The 22,851-nt window shown below is 33.5% G+C and overlaps 1 long non-coding RNA gene across 4 annotated transcripts in view; it reads right to left on the reverse strand.

Moving 5' to 3' along the window:
- Positions 1–22,851, reverse strand: part of LOC128987755 (uncharacterized) — a 76,738-nt gene that overhangs the window by 48,357 nt on the left and 5,530 nt on the right. For 3 of the 4 annotated variants that reach the window (XR_008490276.1, XR_008490275.1, XR_008490277.1), the window contains exons 2-4: positions 19,220–19,321; positions 18,556–18,624; positions 17,895–18,003 (exon numbers count right to left, since the gene is read on the reverse strand). This is a non-coding gene — a long non-coding RNA (uncharacterized LOC128987755). Of the gene's footprint in view, positions 1–8,441; positions 8,570–17,894; positions 18,004–18,555; positions 18,625–19,219; positions 19,322–22,851 lie in introns of all 4 variants that reach the window. The other variant, XR_008490278.1, reaches the window with a different exon arrangement.

Genomic DNA, 22,851 nt, shown 5'->3' on the forward strand with positions numbered 1-22,851 from the left:
ATGTATGTCTGACTGAGAGTATATGTGATATTTTATGAGTGGCAAAAAAATTAGTGACTTTTTTACTCCAACTGTGTCGCGAGGAAGCAAACGAGTGCTTAGTTCGCCTGAGGATAGTAACAGCTCATCAGAACGGCGACCCCGACACTGCGATATGGAGAACGAGAAGGTTGGTGAGATGACATTAGGTCAATTAATGTTAAGTCTTAATAGACTCTGGGATGAAAAGTTGACAGCTTTGGCCACTAAGGATGAACTGAATGTTTTGTCGAGGGAATTACAGTCTTTGAAAGAGGAGAATAATAAGCAAAAAGAGGTTATTGATAACCTAAAAGCACAAAATGACACAGTTCAAGCGAAAGTTCATGACCTAGAAAGCAGATCACGGAGAAACAACCTAATTTTTAAAGGCTTAAAGTGGAGGGGAGACAAGGTTGACTGTAAAGAAGTAGTTCAGCGGTTCCTGCAGGAGGTTATGGGCTACACAAACAATGTCTGGATTAACCGAGCTCATTTTATTGGAGAGGGCGATAAAAAAGCTATAATTGCTCACATTCCAGAAGATGTGGAGATTGATTATATAATGATGCATGCACGCAATCTGCGAGGTACAGGCTACGTAGTCCACAGGGATTATACCAAAGAAGTAAGGACCAAGAGAGCTCATCTAATGGCAGTAAGGACGGAGCTGGAGAGAGTCACTAATCAGAAAAATATCAAGCTTAGATTTGAACACCTGATAATCAAAGGTGAGAGGTTTACTTGGGAGAATAGGTCACTAATGGCAGGGCTAGAGGATGGAGGAGTTGTTCTGAAGAGAATGTTCGGTATAGACTTTACAGACTTTCTGTCAAACTTGGCGACTAATGGACCCGCAAAACAGAACCACGACCAAGATGATGGGCGACCTACAGGGACCGGACCCAGGATGGACAACAGCAGCCGGACCAGGACCAACGCCACACCATCAGCAGCAGGGCCAACGCAGGCTTGAGGAGGCAACGCCAGTCCCAAAGAAGAGGATTTAGGGGATGGACATATCTTGAAAATAATATCCTATAATGTATGTGGTCTGAAGAGTAAGGTCAGTGGAGAAAGTAGTAATTTTTTTAAATTAATTAATGAGTATGATGTAATTTTTTTGTTAGAAACCTTTATAACGGAAGAAGATAGGGAATTTATTTCAAAGTTATTTTTTAATTACAGGTTATCATTTAAGTTTGCCGTTAGAACAGCAAATTTTGGTAGAGCTAAGGGAGGTTTAATTTCTTGCATAAATTTAGGATCTAAGTTTGTTAATAGTTTAAGTTTTAATGAAATCCACAATGTATCATGTTTAGAAGTGCATAGTAATATTACTGATCATTTGTTTTTGCTGCCTATATATTTGGGTTTTAACGAGTGGGAGAACGATTTCAATAGTTTAAAAGTTTTGTTAAGCGAAAATCATAATAAAAATATAATAGTTCTAGGAGATCTAAATGGAAGAATAAGCAATGAGCAGGAACTATTAGAGTTAGATTATCTAAGTGAGAATTTTTATGGGAAAAGAATGTCTAAAGACAATGTTATAAATACAAATGGGCGTAGATTGTTAAAATTATTTGAAGACACAGGACATATTGTTTTAAATGGGAGAACCCCGGGAGACTGTAAGGGAGAATACACGTTTATTAGTTCTGTAGGGATGTCAGTAATTGATTTAGCGGTAGTTCCAATAGGTGTTTTAAGTAAAGCTTATGACTTTAAAGTAATATCTCACGCAGGTTCTGATCACATGCCAATCGAATTATGTGTGAAAATGTCGGAAGCAAGAGGTGAGGAAAGGTTAACGAACAACCTTAACTCACTTCCAAGGTTAAAATGGAGTGAACGAAATAAAAATATTTACAAACAGAATGTAGATAAAAAGGTTGCACACCTTCATATTACAAATGATAATGCGGATAGTATAGATAAGATAACGAGGTGTATTAAAGAGTCGGCCTTTGAAAATACAAGTAAAACAGGTGCAGTGTTTATAAAAAAACAACCATGGTTTGATAGGGAATGTTTCTCACTTAGAAATAGAGTCTTTAGTCTACTGAGATTGTTTAGAAAAACTAATTCATTAATAAACAAGCAGGCATATTTAGAGGCAAGCAGGAGGTATAATTCAATGTGTAAAAACAAAAAGATAGCTTTTCAAAATAATATTATAGATTGTATTAATCACGCTAAGGATGGGAAAACATTGTGGACTGCCATAAACAAATTTCGAGTATCGGAAAAAAATACGCTTGCAGGGATTGAACCTGAACAGTGGGTACAACATTTCCAAACTTTATTGAATCCTCCAATAATGTCGGGAACAATAAGTTATGCTGAGCCTTTTATAATGAATGAATTAGTGGATAGAGATTTTACTCGACAAGATTTGCAGTTAATTTTGACTAAAGTGCAAAATAATAAGGCTCCAGGGTATGATGGCATCCCATATGAATTTTTCAAAAATGCGCCTCAAGCATTACTAAATACTATGTTAGATATATTTAATAGGATATTTCAATCAGATGTCGCACCAGGAAGTTTTAAAAAATCTATCATTTTTCCATTGCACAAGAAAGGTGACCGGAATTTAACTCAAAACTACAGGGGCCTATCTTTCATCAATTGTATTTCAAAATTATATACAAGCTTATTACATAATAGATTATGGGAATGGGTGAATAGTCAAGGAATTTTAACTGAGTTGCAAGCAGGTTTCCGTAAGGATTACTCCACTATTGATAATTTGTTTAATCTTACAAGTATGATAAAACTACGACTAGCTTCTAAGGGTAACAAATTGTATAGTTTCTTTATAGATTTTAGCGCTGCGTTTGATACAGTTGACAGAAACGCTCTATTCTATAAGTTATCGGCTCTGGGTTTATCAACGCGCATGCGCACAGCACTGCGAGCTTTGTACGACGGTACTGAATCAGGTGTGTGGTACAACGGTAACGTAACAGAATCCTTTGAAACTAAAGTAGGTCTGAGGCAAGGATGCGTGTGTTCACCTTTGTTATTTTGTTTATTTATAAATGATATGTCTAGTAGCATAAATGGTGGCTGTATTTTTGGGCGAAAGAAAGTAAACATTTTAATGTATGCAGACGATGTAGTTCTGCTAGCACCGACTGCCACAAGTTTACAGTTTATGATCAATAATCTAGAAAAGTATTGTGATACATGGAACTTACAACTAAATCTAAATAAGTCAAAAATTATTGTTTTTAGAAATGGAGGTAAGTTAAAGGAAAACGAAAAATGGACTTTTAAAAGAAGAGATATTGAAGTAGTGAACAGTTATAAATATTTAGGGGTAGAGTTAACTTCCAAGTTAACGTGGGATCATCAGATGAGCACAAAATCAAGAAGTGCAAAGTTAGCAATCAATAATATCTGGTATAAATTCTTTGTCAGTAGTAGAATTTCGTTGGAAAGAAAGTTTAGTTGCTTTAATGCGGTAGTTAAATCAATTCTGTGTTATGGCTGTCAGGTTTGGGGATATCAAAAGAATGATAAAATTGAAGGGGTTTTGAAAATGTTTATTAAGAAAATCTTTCAATTGCCTAATAATACACCTAATTATGCGCTATATTTAGAAACAGGAGCAGAATCAGTATATTTGTACACTTTACATAGTAATCTAAATTACTTAGTTCGAGTCTTATCCCTTGCTGAAGACCGGTTACCGCATATACTGGCGAAACAGGTAATTGAAAAGAATGTGTATTGGTGTGAATAATGGCGGAAGCTAGGGCGCGCGCATGGCGTAGTGGTGGAAATGGATACTGATCCGGTAAGTATACAATCGGCATTGTTAGGTGTCCTAGAATCAGTCAGAGAGGCAGAATATCGGGCGAATTTGGAAGCGGCTTTAGGATCGCGTTATCACCAAACATAGGCGACCTTGAACTTGGAATTGGGTAACTCGTCCTATATCAATGCTAATTTATCTCTAAGGGCGATAAAATGGATTTACAAAGCACGAGTTGGAGTAATTTATCTAAACTACAAGCCTTGGATAGGTGATCAAAATTACGTGTGCAGTTTATGTAATTTAAGGGAAAACGAGGATGTATTTCATTATATCTGTAGGTGTCCAATCCTTGCAGGTGTAAGGAAACGTTTTCTTCAAAAAAAAAGAACTTACTAGGGAAGATTTACACTCATATTTAAATGGTAGGGACTGGCGAAGTCTAGGATGTTATTTAATTAATGCATGGAAATATAGATATGAGCTTGTGTCGGAATTTAATTTTGCATAAAAAAAACACAAAAATACATTGTTTGCCATCCTAACGTGTTGCAGGGAATATGGAAAATAAGGAGAAAATAAAAATATTTTGTATGAAAGCTGCCAGCCCAGCTGACAGTCCTTTGGGCTAATGCTGATATAGTGCAGTTAAACAAAACAAAATGATATTAAGGTAAAACACGATAGAATAAGTGTGATTCAAGGTTGTATGTAGATATTTTCTAGTTATTTATGTAAAAATCTTATTGTTTTGTAATGCATTGTTTTAATGAAAACAAAGCACTGGTTTCATTTCATTTCATTTCATTTCATTTCATTTACAGGATCATAATACACTTTTTGTGATACGACTATTTGGTTGATGAGTGATGACTAAATAACAACAAAAGTGCAAACAGTAATAACAGTAACAGTAATAATGATAACAAAAGAAATAACAATTACGTGACGATAAGGATGAAGATAACAAAGAGAAACAAGGACAACAAAATATAAAAACCATTTACCTAACCCGCCATGTTAAACTTCCCTATCCCAAGCGTGATGTATACAACTTCCTTACTTCTCGAGTGATGTAAAGTTGAAAAAAACTCACTCGGTGATGTAATGAAACCCATTTAAATAACATTGAGTGGATAACTTAAAAAATATACCTCTATGGAGCCAACGACGTTCAACGCTAGAAATCAGCTGTGTGTTTGAATTTTATTGTTATGCTTTGAAGGATTTTCCTAACCTAGCTTTTGTTTGTAAATGAACGTTACTGTTAGAAGCACGAAGATGAGTGAAATTGATAATGAAATATATTGCTCGTAACCTCCTGAATATTGTCGGGTCAGGTAAAATCTTGTACGTTACACGTTACGTGTTTACATCACTTCGGTGAATTATGCAACTCGCCTTCGCTCGTTGCACAACATTCACCTGCGTGATGTAAAAACGCTCTTACTACACTTGTAATGTAAATAGCTATTAACAAATTTAATGAAAGATAAGTGTTTTCCTATGGTCTTGGAGTAGATAGGTCATCTTCACTGATCACGAGCGTAGCATGCTAAGTCCTTGCAAACAGCTTCCTCTATCTGGTACCCCCTGGGGCGTGGAAACACTGCGGCGCCGGCAGAGGGTGAGTCACGGCTCTTTAACATCGCGTTAAGATTTTAAGTTGCTGTAAAAAAATCCTTCCTCATTTTAGCCAATTTGGTCAAGTCCTAAATGGCAAGTGCTAGAGTTATCGTCAAGCACAAAGTCTCTTGTGAACAAGAGGTAAGATAAGATCCGTCCTGGTCGAGTTTGTAGAAAGAGATGACATCGCACATGTAAGATACAAGATACCAAAGGTTTCAACTGTAGCGCCACATGTTTCAGGAGATTGGGCAGCTCGCTTCCACTTGATCAGTGAAGATGACCCACTCCAAGACTAATCTCTCCTTAAATTTGTTAAATGCTTTTTATATTTTGTTGTCCTTGTTTCTCTTTATTGTTCTCATCATCCTTATTGTCACTTAATGTTGTTGTTATTCCTTTTGTTATTATTATCATTGTTATTACTGTTTGCACTTTTGTTGTTATTTAGTCATACCTCGTCAACTCAATAGTTGTATCAAAAAATTTGTATTATGATCCTGTAAGTAATGGTTTGTCCGTTAAATAAACAAATAAGAATACACATGATGTGGCGCCGGCAGAGGGTGGTTCACGACTCTATTTAACATCGCTCTAAGATTTTAATTTGCTGTCGAAAAACCCTCGACATAGTTTAGTTGTATAACCTTCAAGTATTAAGTGTTCAATCTATGTATATTCATGAAGAAAAGCAAATGTAGAAAAAACCAATCAAAATGGTTTCAATATAGATCATTTCAATTAATCTAACGATGGAAAAATTATTATATTGTTTCACGTTTGGCTTCCCAGTAACGACAAATCCTTCTGTTAACTCTGGTACATATTATAGTAACATTTTAAATTTATGCACAACAGATATGCATATAAGAGCATAAAGCACGACACGTGATGCAATTGTGTTCGTAATTGTTATTACTTGTAAGACTTGTGTGTAGCTAGCTGGTTGAATGCCAACGTGGTTTCCAATGATTTTATAGCGCAGTTGTCATTTTATGGAAGGCCGTCGTGACGAGACAATTTACATTGAGTGTGACCAATAAAATATGTAGTATAGAACCAATCCAATTGTTTGTTTTTGTAGTAACTTTTATTTCAATTACAGAAGTACAAGAAAAGCACCATTGTTTAGTGCAGTATGAGTTTCTGATACAGTTTCACTAGTATTTTGTTGGTGTAGATCTATGAATTTGGTATTTTTCACATTTCCTTGTAAGGGAACCGGCCAAACCCTGGTCTTTGTACTATCTAACGTCGACATCTTTTTAGCATCATTAATTTAAGCCCAATAACAAACGATATCTTACTCTAGAAACTACACTGAGAATCGAACCACGGACCTTCAGATTTGAAGGCAAACATAACCGTTCTGCTATTCACCTATTATTATTTAATATAATAAACAGACTTTTAATCTTTTTTCAAGATAAAATTCATGACATTTTAGAAATGTTTGTTTACCTGGAAGAAACATAACAGGTTTAGGAGTATAGAGTAAATGTTGTAGAACCTTTGCTGAATACTAGATTCACTTTTTATAGTAAAATATAATCATAAATACATCAACTGACATATAAACGCAATTCATTCTGATTACATTTTTTTTGTCCTAGGATGCTAGGCACGAGCTCAGTGTTGTTTTTCACATTATTTGAGGCTAGACCTAGGGGTTGCGGCATTATTACTTAGTTAAAATCCATTGGTGGCTTGGTGGGATTTGTACCCGGTGTCTCAGGGTGTGAAGTCCGCGCTCTAACCACTACACCAGCTCGCTACCCTCATTCTGATTACATTACTAACAATTAACTTACTACTTGTCTTCTTAGTAACCTACTTACAAAATCTTCAATATATTTCCTCAAATATTTTATTACAGTTATTGAGTGCGGCTGATGAAATTCCATTATAACACGAATATAAAAGACTTTCCTGCAAAACCCTCATCACTACTAGTGAAGTTACTAGTTGTAGTGAAGTACTAGTTACTAGTTACTAGTGAAGTGTTAAATACTTAGTCTAAAAAGACAATATTAGTTTTTAGGATGAAAATTAAATGAATCATCTACTGATTTAAAAGGCTTCCTTACTTCATATCTTACAGAAAGTAAATAAAACAAATTAATCTAAACCGCCACGATACATACTAACATAAATATAATCGAAAACAATATAAGGTACACTCACCGACCCCAAACTAGATTGAACTAGACTGTTCTAGATTGTTCTGGATTGAAGTATTTCGCAGTATACAAGTATACAAGACTCATTACTTCATTACGGAAGTATACACGACTGTTCTAGAAAGTATTTAGATATGTTTCGCATTGATCGTGAATAAACTATTCAGTTTAAAACATAGATAAAAGGTTGGTTAGTCTATGGTTTAAAATAATAAACGTAGCTATAAGCATAACAAAATAAAACTTTAGCTATTTCAAACAGTCATACCAACGCCAGAGACTCAATAATTCCTACTCCTTATGATAACTTTCAATACTAAAAAATAATAATTATAAACGTGTTTGCAAATATTATCTTTTCAATAGATTATTTTTTTTAGATTATTAGATTATTTTAGATTATTATTTAGATTTTTAGATTATTTTTTCAATAGAAAAAATAGATTTTTTCAATATCTCTAACGGTTAAGGAGCTACGAGGACTTAAAGTTTTCATACAAAGTTGCATGAATTCTAAAGCATGTTTTAAAACAATGTTAGTTTTAAGTGTTGTTACTGTTAATACTTAACAATTTGTCCTCGTAGCTCCTTAACCATTAGAGATATTGAAAAAATGTCAAGAACAAAAATGTTTTATTTTTTAGAGTAAAATCTAAAAACAAAATAAAATACAGGGTGTTCCATAAGAAATTTTAAAGTTGGCAGCCATATTGGAAAATGGCGGCCACAATGAAAAAATCTGAAATCGTATTCTTGAGTGAAACTTAAAACTGAGCAAGTTTCAAATTTAAAGTGAGGTGCTAAGTCCTGTAATTAAAAAGTTAGCTATTGGATCACTTTAAAAAACTCACCCTGTATATGAAGAACACCGAAGAATTAATGCATGATTCACGTACACTGCATACTATCTGTGCACTTTGCCGTTCCCACATATAACATTACATCACTTGTATAACATTGTAAGTCACTTTTCAGCCACCTGTATGATGAAGAACATTGAAGAATTAATGCATGATTAACGTACACTGCATATTATGTGTGCACTTTACCATTCCCACATACAACATTACATCCTTGTATAACTTTGTAAGTCACTTTTCAGCCACCTGCATGATGAAGAATGAAGAACACTGAGGAATTTTCACGTACACTGCATACTATCTGTGCACTTTACCATTCCCACATACAACATTACATCCTTGTATAACTTTGTAAGTCACTTTTTAGCCACCTGCATGATGAAGAATGAAGAACACTGAGGAATTAATGCACGATTCACGTACACAGCATACTATCTGTGCACTTTAACGTTCTCACATATAACATTACATCCTTCTGCACAGTCACGACAATGTTCCACGCATCGTCAAGGCCGTTCAAGTCACCCGTGAAAGACCTTACGACATCACCTCCCAAACACCACATAAAGATTTAGATGGCAGTCGACTCTTGCAGGCTGTTTCATATTTACTACTTTACTGTGGCTTTCTTAGCCGTGGGGACTACAATATGTTTGCTCTCAGAATATTTTAGTTTTGGTCTTCGGGAAGAATTATGTGTAGAAAAGAGTTGAATTTGCATGTATGTACGTCTGTGTGTCCTCCCAATCTTCACGGCCGATTCACAATAATTTTAAATTGTAAAACGAATTTAGTTCGTCTAAAAAAATATTTTGCAATAATTATTTCAATAAACAAATTAATGTAAATATATTTTACATTAATGTACTGAATGTTACCCCAAACATAGAATGTTACCGAATGTTACCCCAACTTAAGTGTTTTTTTAAATATTTTGAACTATGTTTATACTGGTATTGATGGTTATACAGGGTGATTGGTAATCAGTGTGTCAAATTTTAAGGCATTATGCACGCCATTTGCGATAACACGCAATTTGAGTAGTTATATCTCAATCTAAGTCCCGGCAAACCCAATTTTAGATCTTTCTAAATTTCTTGACTCTGTTTGATAAAATATAATTTTTCTCAACTCGTAGTGAACATAATGATATTTTTAATGGCTTTTCTAGAATCTATTAAATATCATATCGGAAAACGTACAGTTTGTTACAGCAAAATCAAAAACACCTCGTAAATTCGACTTAAATAAAACTTTTTAACAATCAATAAAAAGGGTGCCACAACTCGCTTAACAAAAGTTTGTTATACACCATGTTAAAAGCTGTCAAATATATTTTTTCCAAATTGCGTATTTTGATCGCAATTGGCGTGCATAACAATGCCTTCACATTTGTCACTCTGAATCACCCTGTATATACTGTAGCACTCGCATTTGGCTCGCCCTAGGGTGCTTCGGGGGATTGTTGAAATATCCTCAGAAAAAATCTTATACTGAGTAAAATAATACAAATATAATAAGTTGGTAAAATACTAAGCACTGTAGTGTAATGCAACAAATGTGTTTTTGATACAGAAAAAATAGAGTTGGCGGTGGTTTATTTGGGGTGAGGGTTGTAAATTGTATACACTTTTCTAAATAATTCCTTAGTTTCAAAACGAAGACTAACAAAACTGTCAATGTGTTTATTTGAAGATGCAGAATATGATTGGTAAGATTACATTAAGGTGATTACACACGTGAATTTTGTGAAACAAAAACTAAACACAACTTAACTGAACCAACAAAGATAATATCGCAAGATATGATTTTCAGGAAACCATTTCATCTTAAAATCGTTTATCATTTCAATCTCATTTTGGAGTAATGAGTGAAAGGCTTAAGGAAAGAGGAAGGTTTATTACAAAATCATGTATTATTTTAATCACCCTGTGGGCAGCCTGGACCCTGACATTTGTTGGAACACCGGAAGTAATCTGCAAGGCTCTGGGTTCAAGTTCAAGTCATGTATCCTTGGTGAAATACTAGATGAATATGTGAGAGGGGGAATATTTATGTTTGTTTATTGTATATGCTATTCTTATATTTTCTTATATAATTTTTCTGTGTTAGTATTAGTTGGAATTCTATATTTTGAGTTTGTTATTTATACCCTAATAACAGTGTCAGTGTATGTTGGGGTGTAAATGTTTCTAAGGATATTTTTGGCGTCAACTTATTATTTCGGAACTATAATCTCTCGCTAATTGTCATACTCAGGCTCTTAATCATTTACAAATTATTTATTTTTTGTTCCACCAAGGGTGGCGAAATCGTGAAATAGGTAACAAGTCAAAATCTTACAATTACTAGTTAATAGTCATTACAGTATATTCGCTTGTTAGTATCAAAGTAATAAAACTAATAAGAGACTAAGTTATTCATATTGGATGTTTTATCTTTTATTAACATTTACTATGCCAATTAATACTCTAAATTCGAATATAAGTTTATTGTGTAGTTCTTTGCCAAAATATGCTCTCAAAAGAACTCAATGGAAAATTTGAAGGTTGTATTTATAAATCTGTGATTTTCAAGTTAAAATTCACAAAACTAAGGTTCTAAAGTGTTAAATTTGTCACTTCCACGAAATCTCTTGCTTTAACAAGTTTAGTGTATACTTTGATAGCAAAATTGTCTTACAGCTGTGACAGTACTTTTTTTAAATCTGGTGATTTTCTTCAACTTACTAACGTCAATACTTGTTTCAGTCAATTTGGTCATACGCCCTCGTAATTGGGTATTTAATCTTACTGAAGCAACCCTAAGTCTTTCTAAAACCGGGAAAAGCCGTCTTCTATCTCAGTGATAAAGTATTTACAAATCTGTTGTAGATTAGGTGACATTTTGGATATTTTTTTTACAAAGTCCACAGCGTCATGTTATTTTAAAATACACGTTTTCTTAACACTAATGGGGGTCCTTTCCCTTGATAACTGATTTACTACTCACCCTCTAAATATTTCAGGCGTAATTTATAAGTCAATTCAGCATAGATTTTTATGTTTTAACTGATGTACAGTCTCAAGCAAAAGAAAACTTAACTATAAAACTTAGTCTAAAAAAATAGGTCAAAACTATATGTTGCCATAGTAAAAATAATGGTTTACATTTTTTTATAGATACAACATCTCATTTAAATCAATAATTCTGTAACTAGTGCCTACACACCTACCCACTTATGTGCGCCCTTTCTTCGTTTTACTTTAAGTTTTAGAAAGTATTTTGTTACACTTCATTATCATGTTTAATGTTAAATTAAATGTACTGTATATAATTTCTTAATTATTTCCAACATCAGATATGCAATACCTATATGGGTCTAAACTTCATCCAAACCAAAACGAATATTTAGATTGCAAAAGTCTAAATTTAGAATTATTTTTAAATGAAACCACGCGAATTCTGCAAGTCAGAATTTAAAAATACCAGTTAATGACTAAGTTGAGTTAGCTCAATTTATACTTACAAAAAATACTATTTTTAAAGAACAAAGCAAAGTTGTATGAAAACCACTTTCGTCACAAAGGAAGACAATTATTTAACAAATTATCAATTAATAATCAAAACTCGAAATACGAAAAACAATTAAAACAAATCCTCACTGAAGATTCGATATATTCTATTGAAGACTTCAACGGAAAATGCATCATAATTAACAAAATAAATTATAATGTGTTAAAATTAATACTAAAACTAAGTTAAACATTCATTAATTGTAGCGTCGATACAATATATATTGTAAAGACAATATAGTACTATTGTTATAACTAGCTTCCTTTGGTAAAACAACCTTCGTAAAAAATTCACATGGATCTGGCAATCATCTAAATAAAAAACTAGCAAGCTAAACTTCAGCGTTATTCAATCATAAGGGCTACCGGTGTTGGCGTTTCCAACACTAAATATAACAGCGCGATACAGCGTTACCGTTACCTCCTGCAGTATCTCTAGTCAAGGCCACCCGTGCACCTTGGACTAATATCACGTGAGTCTGTGCTAACACGTGAGCTAGGGACTCGACCTGTTTGTTACTCGCTCCTATTGTAGATAAACTCTCGCCATATATATCGCCGCTCCAATCTTACCGGAATGTGATCTTTATCGCAGCCTGTGTTGGTGATATTTTACTGTTCTCTCAGGTCAAGGCTTCGTAAGAAGTCTTCGATGGTTATCTTTTTGCTAGACGATAGTTTGGTGATTTTCAAGAAGAGTTATTTTACTTTACTGCTGTCTAGTTTATGATCAAAACTCTTTACGAGACCTTTCATTCTTAATAACATTAGTATTTATTTACAAAAACTTACATTATGCAGCATAAAATCTTTACATTCTTTGCTTTATTTAGAAATATCTTAATAGTCGGAGAAATATAAGGATATGACCTTAAAAAAATTGCAAGAAAACGTTTTATGGTTTTATTTTGTTGAGTTGGGTTTGCAGAATGACATACTAAAAGTTGCCAAAAATTGGTGCACGAGAAAACCACTAAAATCAGAATTTAAAATGGCGGCTTTTTCCAACATTGGACAAACTAAAAAAAACATATTTCACATGCATTTGTTATGCACATTTTTCGAGATATTGACTTGGGACCACCGCCTGTATTTATTGGGTGGTAAGTACTTCATTTTGATAGGGAACATGTTTTTGGCCGCCATCTTGGATCCGCCATATTGGACATAGATAATTTTTTTTCAATGTAATGATAAGTGTTGTGACACATTATTACCAACTACATTTTTACACTGATTTCAATGCCGAAATCCGTTTTTAAATATCTTTATTTATTTTAGAAGATATATTCAGACGAAAACTCTCCACCATACGTTTCTTATGGACGTTTCGTAGTTTGATAACTGTTTTAACATTATGTTTCTTATATCTCCAGTTCTTATTGACGCTTGTAGTTCGTTCTAAGCTCCAATATGGCTATGTTTAAGTATGTTTGTAAGTAGACATTAAGTAAGGGGAGAGGCCACAAACCTCCAATATACGGGGACACACACACACTCTTATAGGGAGGTTTTGAAGTGGAATGAAAAATAATACAGCTATATCAAAACAAAGCTTTTACCTCTTTAAATCTTTAGGAATATCAGCCAGATCTTTAGATTTGTATGAATTTTTTAATCCAATGGTAATCTCATTACGAAAATAAATTTTGATAGAGACGAATGTTTGTAACCTACGATTTTAAGCAAAATAAATATCATAAGTCAAAATAGCAAACAATTTACACCTCACTTCTTCCATCCCTGGAAGTACTATCACTATGATCCTCTACAGGAGTTTTGAGTACAAAATAATATGACATGAAGAGAAATACATCTCCATTTTATTTCACAATGCCCTTATTTCACCATGGAACTTCCATAACAGCCAATAATTATTTGACTTCTCGTTGTAATTGGTTATCAGTCTTTAGTTAAAATAAATAATTTACAATTATTTGACTAATATTAATAAAAAGTTTATGGCTACCTAGTCAGTAGTTACGGTTCTAAAACTTCTAACTATGATTTTTTTTATTGACTATTGCTCAACAGTTTAAAGTTTATAAATATTATTCTCTCTACTTTATTAAGTCTTTAAATCAATAGGCAAAATTAATTTAATGTTATATAGTAAAGAATAAGAAATAATACAATTTGCATAAAAAATTAAATATTATACATTTCTTAGAGCCTACTGATTGTGGACTAAATTTAGGAGGTGTGCAATAGCCCGAGAGTTGAACTGATGTGAACACATGACCATTGAACCTGTTAGTTATCAGTCCAAGAAATGCTAGTGTTTTGATTTTTATATTTTTGCTGTTTTCAATTAAATGACCGGTATGTATTTTTAGTATTTCAGTGTAACACTTAAATTATGTACGTCAGTAGATTCCTTATTCTGGAATTTGTTTTTAGAATGATGAATATTTAGTAAGAGTGACTCACCAATCTTGATCATGTTGACATATCATTAGGACCTGTCTTTGGTCCATAATCTGGTTGTCTTTGTGTTTCTTCTGTAGGGAAATTAGGTCCATAATTGGGTTGTCTTGGTGATTGTTCAGGTGGATAATTAGGTCCATTATCTGGTTGTCTTGGTGTTTCTTCAGTAGGGTAATTAGGTCCATAATTGGGTTGTCTTGGTGGTTGCTCAGGAGGATAGTTAGGTCCAATATCTGGTTGTCTTGGTGTTTCTTCAGTAGGGTAATTAGGTCCATAATTGGGCTGTCTTGGTGTTTCTTCAGTAGGGTAATTAGGTCCATAGTTTGGTCTTCTTGGCGATTGATCAGAAGGAAAGCTAGGTTCAAAATCTGGTATTCTTGGAAATCCTTTGGGAAAGAAATCAGGGAAATCTCCAAGATGTATTTTTGGGAATCTTTCAAACCATGATTCTGGATCGAATTCATCTCCAGGTCTACCTCCTGGAGTTCTTGGAATCATTCCTGGAAAATCTCCTGGCTGTATTCCAGGAAATTCATCTGGAAATAGTCCTCCAAAATTGTGTCATCACCAGGTTCACCTGCAGGGGGTTTCTCAGATGAAGAATTTGACTTACAGCATGGTGGTCTTCTTGGAAATCCCCTTGGAAAACCACCACCAAAGTCTGGAAATTCGCCAATATTTATCCTTGGAAATCCACTTTCAAACGGTTCACCATGAGGCCACCATCTACTATTTACCCTTGAAAAAAATGTCAGGGAAATCTGACGGTCTTTTTGGAAATCTAGTGTGAACCCTTGTTCCTGATGGTACATCAGTAGACGAATCTGAATTTTGGTCGTAGTTTCCTCTTGGATATCCTGTCGGGGGTTGTTCTTCCCTATCATCTGATCGTCTTCTTGAAGGTTGTCTAGGATATTGCAATGGAACTCTGGAATCAGTGCTAGGACTTCTATATGCATCACTACTTACATCTCCAGTTGCAGGAGCAGATGATATACTATGTAGACACTCACAAATGAGAAGTATCACCAACACTGTCTTCATGGTCACTGATAGCTCCACACTTAGCTCATTGTTTATATATCTGAGGTTCTGACCTATTGTTATCACTTCGCTTCACAATAGGCAAAGCCCAAACCGTCCTAACCTTATCAAAGTTATAAGGTACAGTAGTAAAAGATTATTGCTTTTCCTATTAATTATAATTTCTAGGCTCTTTTTCCTCACAGTGGTACAAATAAGTATTTTCAAAAAAATTATTATTTTAATAACAAAATTTTAAGTACCGGTAGGTCTATTTACAATTATTGATTTTAGACTATTATATTCTTGTTTGAAATGCTCAATAATGCAACAAAAAATGATATCCAAATAAAATCAATGTAAACCGTAAAACAAACTGTTATCTGTATTAATTATTAGAAGCAAGCATGTTTCTTTAAAACCTCAGCTCGTGTGCATCGCAGGGAAAATCTACGCATACTGTTAAAAAGATATTTTCCTGTAGGTGTACAGGATCCCTTTATAAATTAAAATAGGTTCAAAATAAAAATAAACACTAAAAATTAATTTAAAGTTAAAAAAAAATTACATGGGCCTTATGGGTTGCCATGGTGGTGACGAAATAACACAGAAAATCTAAACCAATGGAAGAAATTCCAATCACATATGTTTTATTTACAGCGTGGTGTGAAAAGTCTTTAGACCTAAATTGCATATTTTTGGTTGAGTTCAACCACTGGGCGACCTCTAGTCCATCTATCTATCCATCTATATAATAATAGGTAACCATGTTTCTTTAAAACCTCTTTTCTCAGCTCGTGTGAATCGTGTAAGGAAAATCTATGCATATTGTTAGAAATATATTTTCCTGTAGGTGTGCAGAATCCCTTTATAAATAAAAATAGGCACAAAAATCAATTTAATTTTTTTTTTATAAAATGGGCTTTAATGGGTTGCTAGGCTGGTGACGAAATAGCAACTAAATATAAACAAAAAATCAAAACAAATGAAAGAAATTCCAATCACATTTTTTATTTACAGCTTGGGGTGAAAATAGGGGTGTAGGCACATGCACCAGGCTGTATTCCTCTTAATCACGGTCGGTTGACCTGTCAGTTCTAGGTTGGCATCGAACGCTTCCGCATCATTCCGTGCATAGCCCAACTGTTCGCTTCAAATTGTTAGCTCTATTACTGTCGCTGTCAAAACGTATCGTTTATAGGTTAAATTTAATCCAACTGTCATAACATAACCAAACTAACCAAACTTGCTGATAATTACAAATCGAATGAAGGTTTAATAAAAAAAATTGTTCTGTTCATAAAATACTACAAATAACTACAAATGCCTAAAATTCATTTTTATAATTTTTAAATTGTAAAATTAAACTGTCATAACCTAACAAAACCAACCAAACTTGCTGATAATGAAAAAATCGTACAAAGGTTTACTAATCGAAAAATATTTCTGATCATAAAATTATAAACGCCTTAAATTCTAACAAAAGATGTACAGTTAAGAAGTAATCGCAATCTAAGCGAAATCTTTGACAAAAAGTTAACGCCTCCGGTGGGATTCAGAATTCTCGATTCCCCACCCCTCCTCCGGTGACCACTACCCTCAGGCCATAAATCAGGGGATTAACCCAAACAAAGATCTGGGCCGCTGTCCGTCTCCCGATTGTGCTGATCCAAATTACTAATCTCTGTTGAATACAAGAACTTTTTACTAAGCCAAACTGTTTGAATGACTTATTGCAAGCTTCAACAACGGTTATGTTATGACCCATCAACTATGTGAGCCACTAAATATTAGGTACAAAATATAATTTTAGACACGTGCACATTCTGTGACTGTTTCACACAGTTATGTTCTTTTTCAAAAACAAATTGGTGACAGCGAGCTGGTCCATATAGATGGGATATGTCTACTTCAGTACCTAATAATTAAAGGTAGTAGTTAATGACAATAGGTATGATTAGAAAAAGGGTGAATCGAGGCAGTTTGAAATAGTGTATTTAAAGAGGATTTACAGCAATAATACGATAGGTTGTGGATTGACAAAGATCTGCAGACAACTTATTAAAGAATCTAGATAAAAAATCATGAGAAAGTTATTTTTAAGCTACTCTGTGTTGAGGAATATCCACTGTAGCTTTACCTTTGTGTTATGAAAAAGTAAAAAATGTACTTATGAGTCATTTTGTTTCTAGATATCACAACATAAATAATAATGGTATAAATCGTGTGTTGAGTGACTATTAATTGTTGGGATAGCTGTACGAAACAACTGTGTTATGGTCCTTACAATTTTGATAGATTTTTTTATTTTTTGGAAATTTAGATTTTTAATGGGGATTTTCCCATAAAACCCAGTAAATTAACGGAAAAATAGGATTTTCCCAAAAATGGCCCGAACGATTTTGATAAAAATTTAGTATGTTATGGTTTCTCTACCTACCTTTGAGCAGGCTGAGTACGGGTAGCTAAATCGTTCTCCGGAAGATCGAGCTGAACCGCCGACCGGTAACTCTGATGATCAAACTGCAGCGGTTATCTATGGCTTCTTTCTGTAAACATGATATAGACTGATCAGTGGTTTTTCCTGTACACTTCTCCAACTCACTCAGTTACTATGCAGTCTTCATGTGAATCAAACATTATGAGGGTCTCTGAATCCCTCTAACTATTTTACTATGGGTCTCAGTATCCCATATTAAATCATCAATTATTGACTCTATTGTTTCTACAGAAGTTTTATTTAACCGTGAGGAACATTCACCAGAAGTTTGTGTGCACACAGTGTTATATTTTATTTTCTCAAGAAGTGTCAATCTCCATTGCTTGGTATTAACGAACATTCATTAATTTCTTCTCTTCGAGGTCGTGAGTACATCTCTACACATCATTCCTCTTTGTCTATTTCAATTTGGACTTAAATATCTCATCAAGAGATTTCTTAACTCAAATGGATTTATTATTTTTCCAATAGTAACTCACTGTTTAGACAGATCAATAAAGTGCAGTTTGGTAGCAAAGTCAGGAATTTAATTTTTAATTCCACTTTGTTCAAACAATAATCAACCTTGTCAATAAGATAAAATAAGATAAAAATGTCTTACTTTATAATACGAGATGGCAAAGACGGCGCCCAGTGCCACCCGCTCGATGTAGCCTAGAGCCCGGTCGTCCTGTAATTCACACAAATTTACTAAGGACGTATAAACATAAATACAAATTAAATAAATTGTATATCTAAAATGGCCCGAACGATTTTGATAAAACTTTAGTATGTTGTAGCCCTTTAAATTCTGAATAAAATGGTAAATCCCATATCTGTAAAAATTACGGTTCAAAAGTTATGGTCAAATATGTTATTTTCCCATAAAAACCCTATAAAATAACAAAAAATAGGATTTTAGAAAAAATCCGGTTTTTATTTAACATAGCATGTTATGGTCCTTACAATTTTGATAGTTTTTTTCATTTTTTGGAAATTTAGATTTTTAATGGGGATTTTCCCATAAAACCCAATAAATTAACGGAGAAATAGGATTTTCCCAAAAATGGCCAAAACTTCGCAACTCGTACCAAGGATTTGTTGTACTATATCTAATGACGTCATACTGGCTTGCAATATAAATATAAATTAATAAGGCAGCTAAAAGGAATAAAAATTGTATTGTTCTTATTTTTAACCCTAGTTCCCGATAACCCGGCATTTCACAAACTCGGCACCCTTCCAGTCCACATTACGCCGAGTTTGCGGGACTCTACTGTACTTACGATCTTGTTCAAAACAAATTCCTGGATCAGTGGGCAGACTAGGAGTATTCCAGTGAAAAGGCAAACCAACCAGACTAAACGAAGTAGTCCTCCATTGTTCCCCTGGAAAAATAGTTAGGTAGGTTTTAATAATATGTTCAAGTATTGGGTGAAAAGTGAAATGCGAAGTTTTTGGACAGTTAAACACAGAGATATGGACATTAATAATGGCTTTATAAAGTCAGTAAACAGCTTTTTTAGGAGGATATGGCCGTAGCCTACAATATGTTTGAGATTTATGAATGTAATCGTCATAGTAAGTTTTAAAAATGTCTACTTATTCATGACAAATAAATAGGGAAATGGGAGGTTTCGCACATAGTTCTAGACGTTAAAACTGGCTGTAGAAAGTTGCCTAACGGTTTTTAGGAGGATATGGCCGTAGTCTACCGTGTGTTTTGAAATTCATGAATGCAATCGTCATAGTTTAATTGTTTAAATGTCTATTTGCTCATGACAAAACACAGGTGAAATGGGAGTTTATGGACAATTGGGCACGGTTTTAGGTGTTAAAAATGGCTTTAGAAAGTCACCAAACGGCTTTGAAAATTCCAAATTTGCCCGGACCCCCCTGCTTTATTGGGGGTGCACCCCCCAAGCCCCTCCCCCTTCACAAGGTCCTAGAACCGCTACTGGTTGGCAAGCCTAGGGTTAGGTCGGATTTCTTGCCGAAAATATTAAAATACCAATGCGATGAAAACACACTAACGAAATAAAACGCAAATCTAACAGCAAAAAACATTATTGTATGGTTTAAATACCTCTGACGGAAGAAATAAAAGTTTATGTATATAAATACAATTAGTTACGTCTTTTGGCGTTGACGTTGGATGGATACTTCAAGTAGAATTTTCATCATGTTCTTCAAATTAAAACCATAAATTTTGGACTCTGGGGATTTCAAAACGAAAAAGTAAATCCGTCCAGGGCTAGGTCTTACCTTGAGACCTACGGTAATAGCTCATTCCCTATTTGGGAATTTCTCTAAAATTAGATATTTTTATAAGTCCATATTTGTTTATCCTACGCTCTGATTATAGAATCACGCATTGACCACTGATGTACGCACTGACCCACTCATGCCAATATCAGTTAAAACAAGATTACTTTACTTGATCAAAATAGTTTTTTTTATGAAACCATATAAAAATAATAGTTCACAAAGCACACTGTACATTCAGCGGACAGAAATGTATATTTATACTGATGTACATTTACCTGTCAAAAGCTAACTCGTAATGATTGCAAGTTTATAAGGGTTATTTATTATGGTTGTGGGTTAAAAGAAGTTAATTCTGAATCGTTAATATTAAAACCACGATTCCTCTGACATCTTTGCAAGTGTTTTTCAATTTCTGAAATGCGCTGCCTCAACCTCGAACGATAGCTACGAAGCGCACACCGGTACTAACTACTGTACACCATTGTAGTCTATCGTTTAAAATACCGTCGTCAACATTGAACATTCTTATCACAACAATACTCAGTCCACAGTCCTACGTTCCACGCATATGAATGAACCGTCTAACAACTGCATTTCCGGTATTCCCATTCCCACTTACGTCATTATGTACCCTAATGTAGTAATTGAAATTTTAAATTTTAAATTACCATGTTTTATTTTTAGGAATAAGTAAATTATTGTAGTACCGTAGTTTACTTGTTTATGGATATATTTTGATCAAACTTGGCAAATTTATTTTACCAATCGATTTTTATATTTCACTCATTATTACCCTCCCTGTTGCAGCAAACCTAGGTACTCGTTAAATTTAATGTTATTTTAAAGATTTGTGGAAATCAAATCAGGCAAATGGAAATTCCCTTAGTCTGCAGGTTTGCTGTGGCGGGGGTATTAAGTTATTTTAATGAATGAAAATCTTTTATTACAAAACAAAATTAGCTAGTTACACACAATTAGTAGTCGATTACGTTTGATTCAATACCGTAGTTGATATGAAATCAATGTGCAAGTTATATCAATCTCTTATTTTCACCCAATACTTGTTATTGTTTTTATACTTTGTTTATAAATCTACATACAATATATAACGAAAAATAATAATATAAAAAAACGTAATAATATTTCATAATCAAAACTTATCAACAACCATGATTTAAAACGCAAGTGCCATACACTAAAGTAAACGAGAACCGTTTTTATGCGAAGATTATTTTAACTGGACTGGAACATACAGAATTTACTATTTATACTACTGTTTATAAGTAGGCCTACTTTAAAATATAACGTTGAATTCATAGTTGGGTGTATTTTAATTTATCGCATCATTGCACTGTTGAAATATAGTCATAATGTACAACCAACAAATAAATCGACATAAAAATTGACCTCAGGTAATTTTACATGTAAACAAAATTTACATATAACATAAAGTAATATTAACAACATATAAAATATAATCAATTGATTTTACATTAATGATAAAACATTTTTTTTAATGTCACAAAACAAACGTTGGATCAGGGTGGACATGTCCTAATGGGTTCCTTATGTTGCAAATTCCACAGAATATTTGTAACAATGTTTTTTATGTCATTGATGCCACTAGACTTTGCAATAAATTAAAACTTTAAGGCAATCTCATCAAACATTTTTTTGGCCACTAACTAATTTAACGCTTGTAACACAAATAATAATCCCATAAGATAAATAGCATTTATTTGAAACAGTAGCAATATTATCTGTTAAATAAAAAAGATTTTAACACGCACAGTCCTACACAACAAGTCATTTTATTTACAGATTACAGCTTTATAAGTTTTATACAACCACCCAGGGCTTGTATTATTATTAAGATAAAATAAGAGTATTTTGCATTGCCATTTGATAATTGAATATAGTTACACATATACAACAGATTTTAGAAAACAAAAATCAACGACAATTTAGTTATTGATGATATTCTTTAGTTTAATTTAAGCATAGGTTTAGCAAAACACAATAACTTAATTTACCTAAATATAGATATAAAATACAATGTGATGTGCAAGTTTTAAGTTAATCTAACACATGTGAAGCAGTTAGAATTTATTTAAAGTAGCCTCCAAATTCATACAAAACATTTATACATTGTAATTTTCATACCGTTTCCATGAAAACATATGAATAACATTATTTTCACTTAGGATTATTAACTTAAGACGCTTTAAAAAATCCAAAGCAGAGCCGGAGTTGATACAGCAACGGTTATAAAATCTTTTTTTCTCTATAATCATTGACATAGTTTTAGAATAAATAATCCATGATAAAAGGTTAGATTAAAATAAACCTACCTCATATTTATGGGAAATATTATATTTAATTTCTTTGTATCAGCTGTCTGAAATTGTGATATATGCAGTTTAGCAGTTCTTCTTTCAGTGTTCTTCTTGTTTATATTTAAATGTCAAAGCAAATGTAAACAAACATTGTTAGTGTTCTCATCACAGCCATGGAGACCAATCAATATTTACTTTTAAAATGTTCACCTCAGAACTTTTAAAGCCAAAGGGGCAAAGCCTACAGTCAGTATCGAAATGTGAATAGTCCTTGGTATGGTAGCTATATTTTTGTAAAATTTAAGCCCAGTTGG

Source organism: Macrosteles quadrilineatus, unplaced genomic scaffold (assembly GCF_028750875.1).
Source record: "Macrosteles quadrilineatus isolate MER2022 unplaced genomic scaffold, UCM_ALF_1.0 Scaffold_2__2_contigs__length_208266976, whole genome shotgun sequence".
NCBI classification, from domain to species: domain Eukaryota; kingdom Metazoa; phylum Arthropoda; class Insecta; order Hemiptera; family Cicadellidae; genus Macrosteles; species Macrosteles quadrilineatus.